The 18,666-nt window shown below is 41.0% G+C and overlaps 1 pseudogene; it reads left to right on the top strand.

Annotated features, from left to right (window-relative positions):
• The first annotated feature begins 4,202 nt into the window (after nucleotides 1-4,202).
• On the top strand, nucleotides 4,203-18,181 carry LOC117873538 (annotated as a pseudogene).
• The last annotated feature ends 485 nt before the right edge of the window (nucleotides 18,182-18,666 follow it).

Here is an 18,666-nt window from a genome sequence, read left to right as displayed (position 1 = left end):
GTGTAGTTTCAGTCAGAACATCACAGAGCAAACAATTTTCCTCTCTCATTCATGCTGACCCTCTGATAGCAGGACAGACATTTTCTGCCTCTTGCTGACTCCTCGGAGGATTTTGAGACAGGACTAGACAGGTACACCTCCTCAAGTTCTATTCCTGGACTCCTTCTAACTGACCAGAGGACACCTCCACAGGTATCATCTCCAAGTGCTCATGGGGTCTTTCATTGTTAAGGACTGTAATTGCTGTAAGATTTTCCTCTTCTGTCTAAATCAGGAAGTGAGTGTTGATGGGTGAAATTTTCAAAAGTACCTAAGAACCAGATTGAAATCAATGGGATTAAGGAGCCTAAACACCTTTAAAATATGTCCCTAAGTGACTTAGGAGCATAATTAATGTTGAAAGTCAATGGGACTTTAGCAGGAGTGGTCTGTCCCCTTTAAGGTAGGGACTAGGGTTCAGTCAACCCCTATTCTTTGGTATGTCTCATCAAGGTTTTGGGAGTTTGGATATACACAAGGGCCTAGGATGAGACAGAGGCAGATAATGGGAGGGAGGAAGCAGTCTCGGAGGAATAGTTAGTGTTTGGCGGCAGTGACCTCCCCTTTCATGAGACAAGCACGCTGCCAAATTGCCTCCTAGGTGAAGGATTCAGTGCAACCCCATGTCCTCCAAGATTTACCAGAACAATCTTTTGGTTTTATTCATGAACAGGATACCTCACTGCTGTGTGTCTTCCTGTAGATTTGACAGTCTCTCAATAGGCAAATAGGCATCCATTGTGAGGCATGCAATACACAAATGCCCAGACAGGGAGATAGATGTCTATTACTTCCTTCCTGAAAGGAACATTTCTAAGGTATGTCACCTCCTGGTGACCTGCCTTAACTCTTAATTTTCAGTATAGCTACATAATTTCTTAACTATTACTTATATTTTGCAATGATCGTGATGACCAGTTGTCTACTGCTCTTGGTAGAGACCTCAGATGTCATCCTTCGGTTAATAGATATGAAGATGTCTAACCCAGGGAATCCCTGTAAAAGTATATTCAACCCTGCACCCTCTTCTGGTTGGCACCAAGTGGTCCCTGGGCCATAGCTTCACAGCTGTCTTGTATCAGCCCTGGCTCTAAGGAACATTTAAAGGAATTTTTAAAATTGTGACTCTATATTGTAAACCACAGTTTAGTTTTGAAGGGCACTTTTTGGTGTGGTAATATTGTGAATTAATTTGTTTTCCATTTCCCATTAAGCAAACAGATGGCAGGAAAAGTTCCCCCAGCAGCAGGAAATTCTGGAAAATCTCGCTCACCAGCAGGAAATTGAACCTCACCCAGAAGCTGCAAGAAATTCAGGAGAAAACCTCTGAGGAAAAGGAAGATCTCCAGGCCAACAATGCAGAGCTTTCAAAGTCTTTGCAGTCCTTACAGTCAAAACGTACCAATCTATGGCCTTCTAATGACAACTACTGTGTGTTTCTTGTATGTGACTTCAGACTGAAATAAATAGTGAGCAGAATCCCCTACATTGATTAAACACCTGGAGCCAACCCTGAGTTGTAAGAAGGGGGGAGGGATAGCTTAGTGGTTTGAGCATTGGCCTGCTAAACCCAGGATTGTAAATTCAATCCTTGAGGGGGCCATTTAGGGATTTGGGGCAAAAATCTGTCTGGGGATTGGTCCTGCTTTAAGCAGGGGGTTGGACTAGATGACCTCCTGAGGTCCCTTCCAACCCTGATATTCTATGATTCAAAGATAAGAATGGCCATAGTGGATCAGATCAATAGTCCATCTAGCCTAGTAATCTGTCTTCCAACAGTCACAAATGTCAGGTGCTTCTGAGGCAATGAACAGAACAGACAATTACTGAGTGATCCATCCCTTGTTGTCCACTCCCAGCTTCTGGCAATCAGAGGGTAGGGACACCCAGAACATGGGGTTGCATCCCTGACCATCTTGGCTAATAGCAATTGATGGACCTATCCTCCAGGAATGCATCTAATTCTTTTCTGAACCCAGTTATCTTTTTGGCCTTCATAACATCCCCTGGCAAGGAGTTCCAGAGTTCTGTGAAGAAGTCCTTCCTTTTATTTGTTTGAAACTTGCTACCTATTAATTTCATTGGGTGACCCCTGGTTCTTGTGTTATGTGACCTTGGTCTTGCCCCATGCATAACAGATCCCTAATCCTGAATACGTCCTCTAGGATGCCCATATTGCACGTAAATGGTAATAAAGCTGGAATGAAACAAATGCGAGGAAGAGATTCCAATGGCCTGAACTCAGTAATGTGTGTGACTATGGGTTAGGATCTTTGCTTAATAATGTCCTTGCCTCCAAGTCAGTGCCATAGGCAGCAAAGTGGAGTAGGATGGGGTGGAGTTGAGTCTGTTGTAATATAACCTGAAATCCAGAAAAAAAGCTGATTTCTTAGGCTGTATTTTTCAAAGGAGTCTATAAGAGCTCTTCCTCCCTCCACATACATGATTCTCACCAGATGTAGTACTCCCCACTTTCATAGCCATCAATTAACATAATTTTAAAACAATTATCCTGCCCACCAGAATGACCTGGTATTAATAGCTACTTATGATTTTGCCATGTCATTGGTATGGCTGACAGTAATGTGTATCTTTCCTTCCCAGTTCTTTAGTACAGAAAAATTATAGTAAAGAATGTGCATTCTTTGTTTCTGAAACCACTCCAGTGTTTGTACAATCACCCGTAGATGTGCCTGCAAGAAGGAGGCAGTTGAGCTGAAGTCCCTTGCACTGTTATGAGGAAAAACATAGAAACTCTGAGATTCATATCTGGAAACATCCCAGACCAAAAGAGAAACTTGGAAAGAATTGCTGCTTCTTGGCTTTGCTGAGCTGTGTGTTGCTATTTTTATATCATACTGCAGTTATCAAATTCTTTGCTGTATAACTATATATAATGTCAAATGTTTGTAATAGTCTTTTCCTTACTTATGATTGTAAAAATGGAGATGCTGAATTTTCTACCCTTTTCCACATGTCTGCTGTCAACCACATTTTGGGCCAAATTTTGCCATTGGGTACATGTGTGTTTGGATATATGGAGGTTAGCTGGAAGGGACATGAAAAGGGGTAGGAGCTTCAAATCTCTGCTAGCCAATTAGATCGTTTGTTTACTCCTACTACTCTCTGTTTTCTCATTACTCAAAGTCAGATATTATTGCACTCTAGTTCTAAGACCCAACTATGTGTTGCTAATTTGAGAAGGGCTGCCCAGGGAGACTCCGAGCTCAGTGTTGACTAGTTTTTTTTTGTTTTTCCTGTAAAATTTTCTAAGCTCTGTATGGGGAGAGATTGTGTTTTGAAAATACAAGCTATGCAGACCACCTGAGTCTAGTGTAAGATCACTGGTTGATGTCTGCATCTACTCTGGAAAAGGGAGATTAAGTATAAATAGGGAATTTTTGTCAAAAGTATGTGTTTCAAGTTCTGACAATTCTAGCTGGTAGCAGCCCTTCTCAAATTAGCAACTAGAGTATGAGAATTTCCTGTGTGATTTCAGCCAGAACACTGTTAAGTGAATATTTCTTTCCCTGTCCAAACCCACGGTACCTATGTATATGTTTAATATGATTCAGGCAAAGATTGGGGATTGTTCTTCTTGTCCAAAACACTTCATTGCACCCCAGTTCCGTAGAGGTGAAGTGACTTGGCTGTAGTGAGCAGATCCAGGGTAGAGCCAGGAAGTGCACTCAGGTCTCCATTAGGCTACATTTGCCTCCCTACATTTGCAAGTCGGGAATGCAGAGACCATGGGCTAGACTCTGATCTTGTTTATATCACTATAAATAAGGAGTGAATGTATTAACTTCAATGGAGTTTCATTGGGTTTACACCAATGTACACCAGTTTACATCAATGTAACTGACAGAAGAATCTCGCCCAATGATTTAAGAAGTGCAGAGACACTAGCTGATCAATGGTTTCTTAAGCAACCTTGTTTAATAAATTCAATATTTAACTGACCTCAAGTAGGTTAAATTTAACACCTTAGGCCTTGCGTAAACCTACAAAGAGAGAAGATCCTGTGAGCGCTTTGTGCGGGTGCAGCGCACTTCAAACCAGCAGAGTGAGAACTTCCTGTGCGGTTTCAGATGGAGCATTGCAGAGTGAATAATTCTTCTCCTCTCAGCTCCTGTTGTCCATCTCCTTACAAGACAGTGACAGGGTGATACCAGACTCTCTCTCTCTCCATCCCCAAGGGATTTTCATGAAGGACAAAAAAATCTGCAGCACTTCAAGCTCTAGTTTCTGCCCTTCAGCCTCCTATCAAAAAGCTACAAAGGTATGAGTTCCACATTCTTCCGGGGCTTTAATTGGTAGGGTACATATTTGTTACAAGAGGTATAGGTGATTGCTTCTGTATAATTCAAAAATTGAGTGAAGTTAGTTATTCTGAAATGGACTTATTTCTGCATCCTGTACAAAATGTTTCTTCTGATTAAAATTTGAGAGACACTATGAAATATAGTATTATTTTATCATTATTAATTTTAAGGGACTAAGATAGGACTTATTATCTCAGACAAACCAGCATTAGAAGTTTACATTTCTATATTTTTTTCATCTCCTGTGCAGTATGTATACTTGATAACTGTAGACACCAAATCTACAAGATTAAGATAAACTGAAAAAGATAGGAAATATAATATCCTGATTTTAGTGAGGAACTTGACAGAGTTTCTCAAGAAAGCTTGGGTAATTAATTCAAAAAGTCTTGGATAAGAACATTATCACTGAACAAAAAACTGGTTGAAGTACTGTGAACTAAGGTTAATGATAAATAGAAATGGGCTGAGTTTAGTGGCAGGATCTTTGTTATTTATCATCTTCATAAACAGCCTGTAAACTGCAGTGAATAGACTGTTAATATATTGTATGTTTACATAATTCCATTCTCAGATTAAGCTAAATGGAGGGGTATTACAAACACAAACAAGACCCAATAGATAACCCAAAGCAGTTTGGAAAGTTTAGCAAAATGATCCGAAAATAAAATTAAAACTATTTCATCTGTTGCAATAATCCAACGCACAGCTATTCAGTGGTAGGGAGAAATGGAAAGCAGTAATGAAGTAGGAAACTGAGGGCAGGTCTACACTACAGCCTAAGTCAATCTAACTTATGTCGCTCAGGGATGTGAAAAAGCCCCCTCCCACCCTTGCCTGAGCAATGCATGTTTCATGCTGTCCACATCAGCACTATGTTGGTGGGTGATGTTCTCCCACTGATATAGCTTACGTGTCTCGCTGAGGTCGAGTAATCGCACCTATGGGAGAACGCTCTCCTGTCGGCATAGTGCGTCTTCACCAGACATGGTACAGCGTCTCAGCTGCATCAGTGCACCTGTGCCAATGTAGCACTGTAGTATAGACTTGCCATGAGAGTGGATAGCAGATTAGATATATTCTTGCAATTCATTATGTTAACGAAAAAGCTAATAACATTTTGTGCATAGATAGGTGCGTCTTACTACTGGACAGTCTCTCTCTCTCATTGGCTCCAATGAGAGCATGGCTAGAATTCAGTTCTGTGCATTTCCATTTTGATTAATTATTAGTAGTATTTTATTATTTATTTGTTGAACATCTACTGTGTAGCTAACCGCATAGCACAGAGAGGAGATGGGCCAAGATTTTCAAAAATGGGTGCCTAAAGTTGGCCACTTAAATCCATATCTATATACTTAAAAACTGATTTATGTTCAAAAACATTGAGCACCCATCAGCCCCTCTAAAGTCTATAGTTGCTACTGGGTGCTCACATAGACTTAGAAGCCTAATTTTTATCACCCATTTTTGAACATTTTGATCATGGTCCCTGACCCAAAGATTTAGATAAACACATCTTAAAAAAAAAAAAAAAAGAAGAAGAAGAAGAAGCAGGAAGTGGTGGGCATTTTGGAAGGAATTCAGAAAATAAGACATTTGCTTTATTAAAGGGTCTGGAGGGACTGATTTATAAAGATAGCCTGAAGAACTAAACATATGTAATGAATTTGCAAACCAATGTTAAAAGGGGATGAATGATGACTGTCTAGAAATATTGAAAGTGTATCATCATCAAAGAGGAAAATTGGTTGTTTAGGGTGGTGTGAAATTGTAGAACTTGGTGTAAAGGGACAGCATTAAAACAGAAAGTTTCCCAAGACAAGTGGTAGAAATCCCTCTGCAAGAAACATTTAAAATTACACTAGATAAAGCACTCGAAAGAATCATGGCATAAATATATGAGTGGGAATAAACAAAAATGAAAAAAAACCTCAAATGAAAACAGTGATCATAATCCTCCATCCCTCAACCAGCTAGTGGGAAAGAGGACTCCCTACCCCTTGTGACATTTCTGAACTCAGAACTATGTGCCATATTCCAAGTGCAATGGGAGAGAGGCTTTGTTCTTCCAAAACACCCAGTTATTCTGCTATGATAATTACTGTTGTGGTTTCTTAGTACAAGTATCAGTTTCCATCCGATCCCATTGTTTATCTCAGTCTACTAAATCCGACCTTTTTATCCCAGAATGTACCAGAAATGAGTGAACAGGCAGTGACATATGTAGACTTGAAATTTAACTCTCCTTCTGAGCAACAGAAGAAACAAAGACCAAAGAACACCAGGGCCAAAGGTGTGGTATATTTATAAACATCTGAGATCATATCTGCTATTACTGATATTTTATTGTCCATGTTAAATCTCTTCTGTGAGCTGTACACATTTTACTTGACTTTATCTAATTAAAAAGCGACAAAGAGTCCCGTGGCACCTTATAGACTAACAGACGTATTGGAGCATAAACTTTTGTGGGTGAATACCCACTTTGTCAGACGCATGCTTATGCTCCAATACGTCTGTTAGTTTATAAGGTGCCACAGAACTCTTTGTCGCTTTTTACAGATCCAGACTAACATGGCTACCCTTCTGATACTTTATCTAATTAGATAAGTAGCTTTTTCTTCATTGTTAGCCACAGTCATTTTAGTAACTTATTAACATCTTTCAGCTACTGAAATGCCCCAAGAATGATACACAGTATCTTGGGAGTGGGGAGTAGAAACCATCAAATCTCCAGAAACCTGGAACACAGTTTTGTGATTATGTTTTCGCAAACCATTCCTTGTCAAAGAATGTTGTTTGAATTGCCCTGTGTACAAGGAGATGTGGCCTCTTTAAGTCATGCCTTACTGTGGGAGGATTAAAGGATGTGATGTCTGAATTCTGTTTTCTCTTCTGAAGTATACTCATACTCAAATAAAGTACAGTTTCTCTCTGCTTTGCCTGATTATCATAGTCAACATCATGAAGTCATGACTCATCCTTAACTGGCCATATTTGTTTACTATCTCAGAGTCTTAAACTCATTTCTGTCCAGCAGAGGATTTCTTGACCTGTACAAGAAGTCCACTGAGCATCAAAGACATTGATCAGTTAGTTTTGAGAAGATGAAATTTAAAAATGGTCCTTTTTAAAAAGACGATGAAGAAGGAAAACATTGACTCCATCAAGAAGAGCATAATGCCAAGTGCCATGTTTCTCTGAAATCAGTTGTAAAACAGCCATTGACTTCAATGACAGCAGGAGCAAGCTTCACATTAAGGAAATAGCACTAAATGTGTTGAATGAGTTTATAAATATGTATTGTAGATCAGAGTTAAATTTGTGTTAGAATCATAGAAATGTAGGGCTGGAAGGGATTTGAGAAGTCATCAAGTTCAGTCCTCTGTGCTGTGGCAGGACCAAGTAAACCTAGTCCATCCTTGACAGGCATTTGTCCAACTTTTTTTTAAATGTTTCCAATGTTGGGGTCCCCATGACTTCCCTTGGAAGCCACTCTCAGAGTATAACTACCGTTAAAGTAAAAAAGTTTTTCCTAATATCTAACCTAAATCTCCCTTGCTGCAGACTAAGTCCATTACTTCTTATCCTATCTTCAGGGGACATGGAGAACAATTGATCACCTTTGTCTTTATAACAACCCTTAAGAAACAGGGACTTGCATCTGAAGAAGTGAGGTTCTTACCCACGAAAGCTTATGCTCCCTATACTTCTGTTAGTCTCAAAGGTGCCACAGGACCCTCTGTTGCTTTTTACAGATTCAGACTAACACGGCTACCCCTCTGATCCTTAAGATATTGGAAGTCTGTTATGAGGTTCCCGCTCAGTCTTCTTTTCTCAAGACTAAACATGTCCAGTTTTGTCAGTCTTTCCCCATTGGTCAGGTTTTCTAAACCTTTTATCATTTTTGTTGCTGTCCTCTGGACTCTTTCCAATTTGTCCACATGCTTCCTAAATTGTGATGTCCAGAACTGAACACAGTACTTCAGCTGGGGCCTAACCAATGCTGAGTAGAGGCGGTCCATTACCTCCTGTGTCTTACATCCAACACTCCTGTTGATTCCCTCACAATCAGATTAGCCTTTTTTTCAGCTGCAGCATATTGACGACTCATATTCAGTTTGTGATCCACTGTAGCCCCCAGATCCTTTTCATCAGTACTGCTATCTAGACAGTTATTCCCCATTTGCAGTTGTGTATTTGATTTTTCCTTCCTAAGTGAAGTACTTTGCACTTGTCTTTATTGAATTTAATCTTGTTCACTTCAGAACAATTCTCCAATTGGTTGAGGTCATTTTGAATTATAAACGTGTCCTCCAAACTGCTTTCAACCCATACCAGCTTGGTGCCATCTGCAAATTCTATAAGCATACTCTCTACTCCATTATCCAAGCCATTAATGAAAATATTGAATAGAACCAGATCAGGCATTGACCCCTAAAAGATGCCAGTAGATACAACCTCCCAATTTGACAGCAAACCATTGATAACTACTCTTTGAGTATTGTCTTTTTGTCTGTTGTGCACTCAATTTATTGTAATTCCATCTAGACCACATTTCCCTAGTTTACTTATGAGAATGTTGTGTAGAAGTATTTTAAAAGCCTTACTAAAATCAAGGTATATCATGTCTACTTCTGCCCCCCATCCAGTAGGTCTGTAACCCTATCAAAGAAGGAAATTAAGTTGGTTTGGCATGATTTATTCTTGACAAATCAATGCTGACTATTCCTTATAACCCTATTATCCTCCAGGTGCTTACATATTAATTGACAATTTGCTCCCGTATCTTTTCAGTTATTGCAATTAGGCTGACTGGACTATAATTCCCAGGTTCTTCCTTGTTCCCTTTTTAAAGCTGGGTACTATGTTTGCCTTTCTCCAGTCTTCTGAAACCCCTCCTGTCCTCCAGGAGTTCTCAAAGATAATTGCTAATGGCTCCAAGATTGCTTCAGTTACTTTCTTAAGTACCCTAGGATGAATTTCATCAGGCCCTGACAACTTGCATACATCTAGCTTATCTAAATATTTTAGCCTGTTCTATCCCTATTTGACTTGCATTCCTTCCTCCTGGCTATCAATATTAATTGTGTTGAGTATCTGGTCATCATGAACCCTTTTAGTGAAGACTTAAGCAAAATAGGCATTAAGCACAATAGATTTCTTGATGTCATCAGTTATTAGCTCTCTTTCCCTGCTAAGTAGAGGTCCTACACTTTCCTCTGTCTTTTTTTTTTGCTCCCGATGTATTTAAAGAACCACTTCTTATTGCCTTTTATGTCCCTTGCCAGCTTTAACTCATTTTGTGCCAGAGCCTTTTTGATTTTATCCCTACATACGTTTGCTGTTGTTTTATACTCCCCCTTATCAATTTGACTGTTTCCACTTTTTGTAGGATTCCTTTTTCATTTTCAGGTCATTAAAGACCTCCTGATGGAGGCATATTGGCCTCTTACTAGTGTTCCTATCTTTTCTTTGCATCAGACTAGTTTGTACCTGTGGCTTTAATATTGTCTCTTTGAAGAGCTGCCAGCTCATCTGAATTCCCTTTTCCCTTAGATTTTCTTCCCATGAGATGTCACCTATCAGTTCTCTGAATTTGTTAGTCTGCTTTTTTGAAGTCCATTATCCTTATTCTGCTGCTATCACTCCTTCCTTTCCTTAGAATAATGAAATCTGTCATTTCATGGTCAATGTCACCCAAATTGCCTTTTAGCTTCGCTACCAATTCCTCCCTGTTGGTCAGAATCAAGTCTAAATGGCTGTCCCCTGGTTACTTCCTCCACTTTCTGGAACAAAAAGTTGTCCCTGACACATTCCAAGAACTTACTGGATATTTTGTGTTTTGATGTATTACTTTCCCAACAGGTGAATGAGTAGTTAAAGTCTCCCTTTATTACCAGGTCCTGTGTTTTGATTATTTCTGTTATTTCTTTTAGAACTGTCTCATCCTGATTTGGTGGTCTATAGTAGATCCCCACCATGACATCACCTCTATTTTAACTCTTCTATCTTTACCCAGAGACTCTCAGTTGGTCTGCCTCCCACCTTCTTATGGACCTCCAAACAACTGTATATATCCTTTATGTATAATGCAACCCCTCCTCCCCCTTTTTCCTACCTGTCTCTTCTGAACAAGCTATACTCCTCAATATTAATATTCCAGACATGAGACTTATCCCATCAAGTCTCTGTGATGCCAATTCAATCACAATGTAGCTTATGCAACAATGCTTCCAGTTCTTCCTGTTTATTCCCCCTACTCCTTGCATTTGTTTATAGGTATCTAAAATGTTGATCCGATTGCCCCACTGATTTCTTTCTTGTTGCTTCTTTGACCTTATTGAAATTTTCCATGTCCCCCCCACCAACATCTAACTCTCTGCTAAGGTCACCTTTTTATACTTACCTTTGGGCTTTTGTCACCTGACCCCATTGAACCTAGTTTAAAGACCTCCCCACTAGGTGGGCAAGTCGGTGCTCAACTATGCTCTTCCCATTCTCTCTCAGGAGAAGCCCATTTCTGTCCAGCAGATCTTCTTCCCAGAACTACATCCCCTGGTTAAAAGAAACCAAACCCCTACCATCGAAACCATTTGACTTGCCATGTTTTCATCTCCAGGATGCTTGTGTCCCTGCCAGGGCCCTTACTCTCAACAGGGAAGAGAACACCACCTGCATCCCTGATTCCTTCACCCTTGATCTCAGAGCCCTGTAGTAATGCTGATCTGCTCAGAATCAGACCTGGCAGTACCATTAGTGCCCACATGGATGAATAGCATAGGGTAGCTTTCAGAGGGACAGATGAGCATTGGCAAACTTTCCATTATGTTTCTGACAGAGGCACGAGGCAGGCAGCATGCCCCCGAGGACATCATGTCAGGTCGGCAGATGGATGCCGTCATTCCAGAAGAGAGTCCCTGACCACCAGCACCCTATGTGTCCTCCTCCCATGCAGGGACACCCAAGGATTCAGGGGGCCTGGGGTCTTCGGCGGCGGGGGCCCCCTGCCGCCGAATTGCCACTGAAGACCTGGCACTTCGGCAGCGGGTCCCGGGGTGGAAGGACCCCCCCGCCGCGGGTCTTCAGGGCACTTCGGCAGCGGGTCCCGGAGCAGAAGGGCCCCCCACTGCCAAATTGCTGCTGTAGACCCGGAGTGGAAGAAGCGCTGGGGGCCTGGGCCCCACGAGAGTTTTCCGGGCCCCCCAGAGCAAGTGAAGGACCCCGCTCCAGGGGCACCGAAAAACTCTCCCTGCGGGGCCCGTGGCCTGGGGCAAATTGCCCCACTTGCCCCCCCCTCTGGGCGGCCCTGCTCCCCTGTGTGGTGGCTGTGAGCCTTCCAGACTTGGGGCAAATGGCTCCTCCTCCTCAGCCACTGAGATCTGCTCCTGATCTCCTGTTCAGTATAGCATACCAGTTCTTCACATTGATTGACGGGGAACCAGGGTGGAGGGTGGAGCACTGTCTACTGACTGAGGTGGCCAACTAGTCTGTCAGCTCCTTGCAGAGCTGCCCGTTCTCCCATTTCCTTTGCTGCTGCTGCTGTCATCTGTAGTTGGATAGCACCTGTAGTAGGAAGAGGGTCACAGCATCCTCCATCCCAGATGTCATCACTTGTGTCCAATCGATGAAGTTCTCATGCTCCCAGATGCAAGGCAGACAAGCCACTTACAGATCTTTTACCTGCTTCCAACGGACTCCCCCAGCAGACACCTCTTACACTTGGTTGTTCCCCCTACTTGGTTTCATTGGCAGGGAAATTCTGGACACGTTCCCAGCAAGTCAAGACCAGAACCTGCAAGGAAACCTCTAGGGTCAGGGTGCTTGTTTGGTCGGGACCCCCACCAGTGTAGACAGACAAAGAGATAGCAGTGGTGATGGAAACATGCCCTGATGGGTTCTTCCTTGTACAGTACCTGCAAGTTTAAGGAAACAGAATGAAAAACAAACAAACAAACAGAAATACACACAAACCTATCTGCCTCCGCTGGCAAACTCAGGTGGCTAACTCCCTTGGTCTCCCAGCTTTTGGTCTACTACTCTTTTGAAGTATATAAAATGAAATTTTACATTTCAATATTTTAATAAGCCAAATGCATGAGTCGTAAGGGTAATTGTGTAGATACGTTATCTTAATTGGTGATTTCTATAGTTTTTAATGCTTATCTTTTTAACTGTGCTTTTCTGATTATATAATATATGCAAAGCATTATATTAATCACTTGAACAACTTTTAAGTGGAAGTTAACAACATTTTGGGTTAAGACTCTAAAGAAGGCAGATACCAGAAAAAAGCGATTAGCTGCATCTGCTGAATTCCCAGATGTTTGTTGATCCCAGTACACTGATAGATTGTACTGTAGGACAAAACCTTTTAACACAAAAGTTCGGCCTCACATACTGCAATGACAGTTTTATACCTCTATAGATTGTAATCAGAGCTGCCCACTTGGTCAGTGCAATGAATGGAATTCACTATTTCTATGCTGTAATCCACTAGAAATAAACAAGGAGGTGGTGACCTACACAGAACTGAAATGCCATAATGCTTCTGAGCAGCAGAGGAGACAAAGGACTACGAACCCCCAGGGCAAAGGTACTGTGCGCTACAAGCTGCTGACTCTGCACATACTACTATTTAACTGTCCATAGTCTAACACTGTCCTTTAACTGTATGAGAACATTAAAAGCAAAACTCCACATAAAGATTTAGGAGAAATCAGTTAGGGTTTATGCCTTCTGTGAGGCTTAAAATTTTCTCCTTAATACTGCATTTGTCTCTTTTCTCTCTCACAGGTTCTTCTGTTCCATCTTCTGAATGGATGCTCATTATAGTGATTCTTGGGATCTTCTGCCTGGCTTTGCTGATAGCAGTGGGTTTCTTGAGTGCCAAAGGTAAAGTATGAGCAAAGAAGACACTAAAAGGCCAAATAATTCTGAGCTGACATATGTCTTTTCTAACCTCTTAAATCAATGGAGTGTGAATTGCATTGTGTGTGCTGCACTTCTTTAGTTATATAATTATGGATTTAGGGAGCAGGACAGGGGAACCAGCTGGGCTCCTACACATTCTTCTTCACTCTGCAGGATTTTCTAGGGATAACTACAGCAAGAGAGTCCCTGGCATCACAACAACAATGTAGCTCTCTTGCCCAGGAACCAAAGATCCATACAGGTCCCCGGCCCTCAATGCAAAGTAGACGTCATGGTGGAATCTGGGGACTGAACCCACAGCATCTGCCACATGAAGCAATCTATAGCCAGCAATAAAAGACTTCCTAGGAAGCTTCGAGGCTTGAAACTTCTGGAATTTTCTCAGCCTAATTCAGTTATTCCTTGGCTTCCTTGGAAGATTCCAGTTACTTTGCTTCTTACATTTCTAATTTTCTCCTTGCGTGCCTAACTTTGAAAATGACATATTTGTGCTCTGTAGTAATTTCAAACAATCACTGTTGTGACTAAAAGGTTAGAAACCAGGATATTTTCAATTGCATTTTTCTCAGCATCTTCATAGAGTCAGGATTTTTAGCCACACACAATTTTTATTTTTAATTTCAAGATGTTTATTTTTAAATTAATATTTACTTACTTAAAAATTGTCCGATGTGTTAATAGTAACATAATAACATACTATTATAAATATATATTAGATATACAGTAACTGATGGCACAATTGGGCCCTTTGTGTACCTGAAAGGCACAGTGCATTGATCTGTAACACTATGAATAAATTTAGTTTTAAGTGGTCCATCATATTGTTATGCTATTTTGGCTTTCAGCTTTTCAGGTCTCTGATCCAACATGTGGAGAGCTGGAAAACCTCACGAAAGAAATGGAAATTATCCAAGGTGAGAATGCAAACCTACCATAGGTTTTGAACAGGAATGATACAGGTCAATTTCCTTCAAAAAAACAAGTGTTTCTTATATTTGCTTTACCTCGGGAATCAATTTGAAATTATTTCAGTCAACAACACCTGTAGCAGCACTGATCAATAATACACAGATCATGACATTTGGGGTTAATTAGAACACTGGTCTCTTTATCCCTATTTACTAAAGTATCTCCCCATATCCTCACTAGGCAAAATTCAGAGGTGAGCCTTAGGGAAGGTGAGGGAAGTTAAACTGATCTGAGTGACATGCTGAAAGGCCATAGAGAGAAGTACATCAAGAAAAGCAGTCAGCTGGAGAGAATAAGAAACTATAAAATAAACCCATCAACCTCCCACTTTACCTTACACCTTGTTCTGGCTTCTCAGCATATTAGTTAAGCCATCTTACATTCCCTGACACTCACATGTCTGTACAAGTGTAACAGTGATAGGAAACCTAAACTGTATTTCTTTTTTAAGGATGGAAGTCTCTTTGCCAAGAACATTGGTTTCAACGTGGAAAGAAATGCTACCTCTTTTCTACTGAATACAAATCTTGGGTGGAGAGTCGAAAAGCCTGCTTTTCTCATGGCTCCAGACTCCTTCTGATAAAAGGCAAAGAAGAGCTGGTAGAGTATCTTCCTCTTTTGGAGAGCTGCATATTCAGATCTGCCAGTAGAAGATTTGTCAATGGAAACAGGATTGAGGAGAATGAGATTTGGCTTCATTTGGTATTTTGATTTATTATATATTTTTTCTTGAAGGCTAATTACCTTGAGCTTTCTCCACTCCTGCCAGTATTAGAATAATCACTGAATTCTAAATTCAAATCAAATACATCTCCTGCAAGGTAGTAACCCAATATCACCTGTACTTTTCATATTCATATTCAAGGTACAGATGCCCCCTGACTTACGCAATCGTTCCGTTCTGGAAAGCCTTGCATAACTCAAATTTAGCATAAGTCGGAAACGTATACTCGTACGTTACGCAAAAATTTTCGCAACTCGAAAATCCTATTTCTGGCTTAGGGAACTTTTTCCATAAGTGCGAATTTGCGTAAGTCGGGTCTTGCGTAACCTGGGGAGCAGCTGTACAGCTATTACTGTAGTATAAGATGGAGCTGGACATTGCACTGGGGATTTTTCTCTGTCTCAGCTAATGTCCTCTTGATAAGAGAGTGAAGAGAGATTAATCAACACTGAAGAAATTAAGTATTTGACAGAGTTTAAGGAAAAGCAATAGCACCAGGGTAATTTTTCTAGGAATTACTGTTCTGTACTTCTCTGGTAGAGATCGAAGTTGGAATCCCCTATACAGCCTTTCACTGCCTGGGGCCAGCAAGTACAGGGAATTGCTTCGGGGGTGTACTCATCCTCTGTGATGAGGCAGTGCATCTATGGAGCATGATTGGCAGTTTCCAGTGGAACTTCTTCAGCCTCCTGAGGGTTTTGATGAAGACAAAGGTGTTAAAATATGGTTGGGAAGGGAAGAGAGAATATTAACACAGTTTCTACAAGACTGAAACTTACATTGTTGGAGAAAATGAAGAACATGATCAGTTTGGCCAATAGAGTTGCTCCAACCTGAGGTTACCTGAGCATATCAGGATTTTTTAATCACATTACCGAACTCCTGGTATCTATTTGCCCATGAAAGAAGCAGGGAAACTAATGCAATTGTATGAATTTGTTTTGTTCTTGATCAGGATTTCATAAACCCACTGGCAGCTTTTCACTGGATAGGATTATCACGTGACAAGACCTACAAACCCTGGATGTGGGGAAATGGCACAGCTCTCTCCACTGATTGGTGAGTCACAGACATTTCTACAAACTTCTTATTTCTATGAGGATTATTTTGCAGCATTTCGATGGTGCCCAACATGAAGCCAAAAGACAAAGGAGATCCCAAATCCTGAGCTCAAAAATATTTGCAATAATGTGAGTCAGAGCTCTGGTATGAACCAAATTACCCCTTTTCCCAACCAGTGTCTGGTGGCACTAATGAACGAAAACTACTGTTCAGTATATAATAGAATCATAGAAGATTAGGGTTGGAAGAGACCACAGGAGGTCAGATAGTCCAACCCCCTTCTCAAAGCAGGACCAACACCAACTAAATCATCCCAGCCAGGGTTTTGTCAAGCCGGGCCTTAAAAACCTCTAAAGATGGAGATTCCACCACCCTAGGTAACCCACCAATCTCCCAGTGAAATAGTGTTTCCTAATATCCAACCTAGACCTCCCCCACTGCAACTTGAGACCATTGCTCCTTGTTCTGTCATCTGCCACCACTGAGAACAGCCGAGCTCCATCCGCATTGGAACCTCGCTTCAGGTAGTTGAAGGCTGCTATCAAATCCCCCCTCACTCTTCTCTTCTGCAAACTAAACAAGCCCAGTTCCCTCAGCCTCTCCTCGTAAGTCATGTTCCCCAGCCCCCTAATCATTTTTGTTGCCCTCCGCTGGATTCGCTCCAATTTGTCCACATCCTTTCTGTAGTGGGGGGCCCAAAACTGTATGTAGTACTCCAGATGTGGCCTCACTAGTGCCGAATAGAGTGGAATAATCACTTCCCTCGATCTACTGGCAATGCTCCTACTAATGCAGCCCAATATGCCATTAGCCTTCTTGACAACAAGGTCACGCTGCTGACTCATATCCAGCTTCTCATCCACTGTAATCCCGATGTCCTTTTCTGCAGAACTGCTGCTTAGCCAGTCAGTCCCCAGCCTGTAGCGGCGCATGGAATTATTCTGTTCTAAGTGCAGGACTCTGCACTTGTCCTTGTTGAACCTCATGAGACTTCTTTTGGCCCAATCCTCCTATTTGTCTAGGTCACTCTGCACTCTATTTCTACCCTACAGTGTATCTATCTCTCCCCCCAGCTTATATAGATAAATTGCACTACTGTCTCATTTATGGATGTAATCTTGATTTCCCTTCCCTTCATTCATTTTTACAATTGGCCATTTACATGAAAACTGTATCTTTGATTCCTGAGGATTCATCTGCTATTGAAACTACAGTAACTCCTCACTTAAAGTCATCCCAGTTAACGTTGTTTCATTGTTAATTGCTGATAAATTAGAGAACATGCTCCTTTAAAGTTAGAATCATAGAATCATAGAATATCAGGGTTGGAAGGGACCTCAGGAGGTCATCTAGTCCAACCCCCTGCTCAAAGCAGGACCAATTCCCAATGAAATCATCCCAGCCAGGGCTTTGTCAAGCCGGGCCTTAAAAACCTCCAAGGAAGGAGACTCCACCACCTCCCTAGGTAACGCATTCCACTGCAATGCTCCCTTAGAACGTTGTTTGGCAGCCGCCTGCTTTGTCCACTGCTTGCAGAAAGAGCAGCCTGTTGGAGCTACCTGGTGGGGGCTTGCAACCAGAGTGGACCGGCCGCCCCCCTATCAACTCCCCATTCTCCTAAGTGGGACTCAGGACTGAAAAATGGAGACAGGAGGTTATGTGTCATGGCAGAGGTGTAATTCTAGAGTTATACAGAAAGTTTACACAGTATCTGGGTCACTACTCCTGCCTAGCCAATGTAGTTATTCCCTTATATTCACAACCAGCAAATTTACTAATTAATCTTTTAATAATGTTCCCTCTGCTTCTCCACAATTGTTCTGTTATTAATAAAACTATTTGGCCATACACTCTGGCACTCAGATTCCAGAGTGATTTGGCACCTTAGAAAAAAAACTAAAATTGTGATGTATCTATAACTAGACTGGCTGAAATAACTCCCCCCATCTCCACCCATTTTAGGTTTCCAGTAAAGAAAGGATACGTGGATGGGGACTGTGCAGTTGTCAGAGGTGGAGAGCTCTTTTCTGATGACTGCAGAGATAAAAAGCGTTATATTTGTGAGCAGCCAGCTCTTTTGGTGAAACCTGACATATCATCACACAACGGAACTTGGAAACCATGAGAATTTTATCCTGGGCAATCATTTATCCTCTTATAAATGCATGGGAGAAATGTGTACACCTCACTTTTTCTCTTCAGGGGCTGTGTTTTTATTGTAAATAAGGCTGTCAGTTAATCACAATTAACTCAAGCAATTAAATCAAATTAACTTGATTTAAAAAAAAATAGCAATTAACCACAGTTTTAATTGCATTGTTAAACAATAATAGAATACCATTTATTTAAATATTTTTTGATGTTTTCTACATTTTCAAATATATTGATAACAATTACAACACAGAATACAAAGTGTGCAGTGCTCACTGTATATTATATTTTTTATTTCAAATATTTGTACTATAAAAAGATTAACAAAAGAAATAGTATTTTTCAATTCACCTCATACAAGAACTGAAGTGCAATCTCTTTATCATGAAAGTGCAACATAAAAATGCAGATTTTTTGTTACATAACTGGACTCAAAAATAAAACAACAAAAGCTTTGGA

Source organism: Trachemys scripta, chromosome 1 (assembly GCF_013100865.1).
Source record: "Trachemys scripta elegans isolate TJP31775 chromosome 1, CAS_Tse_1.0, whole genome shotgun sequence".
In the NCBI taxonomy this organism is placed as follows: Eukaryota; Metazoa; Chordata; order Testudines; family Emydidae; genus Trachemys; species Trachemys scripta.
The sequence above is the reverse complement of the archived record's forward strand: the minus strand, read 5'-3'. Positions and strand labels throughout refer to the sequence as shown.